This window comes from Schistocerca cancellata, chromosome 3 (genome assembly GCF_023864275.1).
Source record: "Schistocerca cancellata isolate TAMUIC-IGC-003103 chromosome 3, iqSchCanc2.1, whole genome shotgun sequence".
NCBI lineage: Eukaryota > Metazoa > Arthropoda > Insecta > Orthoptera > Acrididae > Schistocerca > Schistocerca cancellata.
Window position 1 is genome coordinate 413132411 of NC_064628.1, and position 2500 is coordinate 413134910.

The 2500-nt window shown below is 56.6% G+C and overlaps 1 non-coding gene across 1 annotated transcript in view; it reads left to right on the top strand.

The window, feature by feature from the left end:
* The first annotated feature begins 2372 nt into the window (after positions 1–2372).
* The window catches only part of LOC126178754 (small subunit ribosomal RNA), a 1909-nt gene continuing 1781 nt past the window's right edge, over positions 2373–2500 (top strand). The window contains exon 1 of the ribosomal RNA XR_007536615.1: positions 2373–2500. This exon is cut by the window's right edge and continues 1781 nt beyond it. This is a non-coding gene — a ribosomal RNA (small subunit ribosomal RNA).

Genomic DNA, 2500 nt, shown 5'->3' on the forward strand with positions numbered 1-2500 from the left:
TTTGTACCGCAATGTAACGCAATTTGTGCCTTAACCTAACCCAAGTTGTGCCTTAACCTAACCCAAGTTGTGCCTTAACCTAACCCAAGTTGTGCCTTAACCTAACCCAAGTTGTGCCTTAACCTAACCCAAGTTGTGCCTTAACCTAACCCAAGTTGTGCCTTAACCTAACCCACGTTGTGCCTTAACCTAACCCACGTTGTGCCTTAACCTAACCCACGTTGTGCCTTAACCTAACCCACGTTGTGCCTTAACCTAACCCACGTTGTGCCTTAACCTAACCCACGTTGTGCCTTAACCTAACCCACGTTGTGCCTTAACCTAACCCACGTTGTGCCTTAACCTAACCCACGTTGTGCCTTAACCTAACCCACGTTGTGCCTTAACCTAACCCACGTTGTGCCTTAACCTAACCCACGTTGTGCCTTAACCTAACCCACGTTGTGCCTTAACCTAACCCACGTTGTGCCTTAACCTAACCCACGTTGTGCCTTAACCTAACCCACGTTGTGCCTTAACCTAACCCACGTTGTGCCTTAACCTAACCCACGTTGTGCCTTAACCTAACCCACGTTGTGCCTTAACCTAACCCACGTTGTGCCTTAACCTAACCCACGTTGTGCCTTAACCTGCTCTGTAATTGGCATATGACACGTTACATTAATCTAGTGTTGTCTAACCACAACCCTCTGAATATAGTTCGCTACTCGCACCGCCCACCCTCTTGTGTATCGTTTCATGTTCAACACTTCGCAAGTGTTGCTTACTTTTTACATGCTCCCGCTGTACACTGTAATGTGGACGACTGCAGGATGTACATGGCCCCCCCCCTCCCCCCTGCCTTCGCACGCTGGTCGTTCAGGTGCTTGCGTGTTCAATGCCCTTCGCAGCTGTTCACTGGCATTCGCATGTCGAAGCGCTCAGTCTACGTCGTGGTACGGCCTGTGTCCACTGTCCGCTGATGTCGTAAGCTTAACCCTCACATTGTACTGCACATAGGTCCGTATGTACTGAATGATACGCTGTGGCACATGTGTGACCGTACAACGACTGCGCCCAACAACAGCGAACCATACGGTCCAAATGTTGTGCACTCAGCCACGTGCCGTCTCCCCATAACAGCTACATTGCAGTGTGGTACGCCATAGAGACGTGTGGGAGTAACGGACGCCCTGGATGGCGATCAGCATGAGCCGTCTGTTGATGTAGTGGCGCGTGTATTCAAACGTAGTCGTCTCTTCTCACACAGTGTGATAGCATGGTGCACCGCGTTCCACATCTGCGACATGGTACAGATGCTGGTTGACAGTCGGTCTCGTAATGGACATCGCATACGTAGGGGGGCCACCTCCCACGTGTTCTCTAGTCGTGCACATTTTGTTGCGTGTATGTGGGCAGACGTAGTGTGTCGTGACACCTAACAGACAGGTATGCAATAATCGTTGCATTTGCAAAGTGGGATGGACGTCTACGTTTGCTGGTGACGTTACGCAAATGAACAACTGGTAAACCCATTGTGGTGCGGTAGTTGTTGCTGGAGGTAAATCAGTAAGGGCAAATCTGTGTGTGAAGCGATACGCGGCGGTGGCTGGGTGGGACCGTCCCCGGCCGGTGAGGGGGGGCCGCCCGGCGTGCTGGCCGCGCGGTGCGTGGGCGCACGCGCTACAGCCGGCTGGTGGGGGCGCCCAGTGGCAGGCGCGCCGGCCGACGGACGCGGCAGGCGGCGCAGCTGCGCGCCGGGGCACCCTGCGCGCGGCGCCGGGCGGCCAAAGTGGGTCCTCGCGGGCCCGGTGCGAAGCGCGGTGGACATCTGCAGTGTGCTGGTCCGACTGAGGACTGTGTGCGTTGAGGATGCGCCGCCGCCCGGCACTCGGCGCCGCGACGCCGTCTGCTGCTCGGTCGCCCCAGCGGTTCTCGCTGGTGGTTTGTATCGCAGTTGTGCAGACGTGTTGGCACGTGCGCTGTGCTGGGAGAGTTCGCTTCGGCACCCACGTGGGGCCTTTGCCCTTCTGTGGCGCTGGCGTTGGAGCTGCCGGTCACCGTAGGTGGCGCGTGTTGTCTCCCGCCGGCAATGCCACGACAGCACGCTCCCGGGCCTCTGTCGGCAGCGGCAAGCTCAGTTGGGAGCACGGGTGGTCGCACCTAAAGCGTCTACTCGCCTAACTCCGGGCGATTGCGCCTCTCTCGAACCCGACCAAGTACTTAGGACGGCGCTGCGCGCCGCCGGGACCTGAGAGGGTTTCGAGGTGTATTGTGCAGGGGAGCTCAGCCTCCTCCTGTTTGCAGAATAATTGAGCGGACGCTTGCGTGTTCGCGCGGGCCCCTGGGACACACTCCCGGGCGGCCGGCTGCTCAGCTCTAGTTGACGCAGCTCCCTGGTTGATCCTGCCAGTAGTCATATGCTTGTCTCAAAGATTAAGCCATGCATGTCTCAGTACAAGCCGCATTAAGGTGAAACCGCGAATGGCTCATTAAATCAGTTATGGTTCCTTAGATCGTA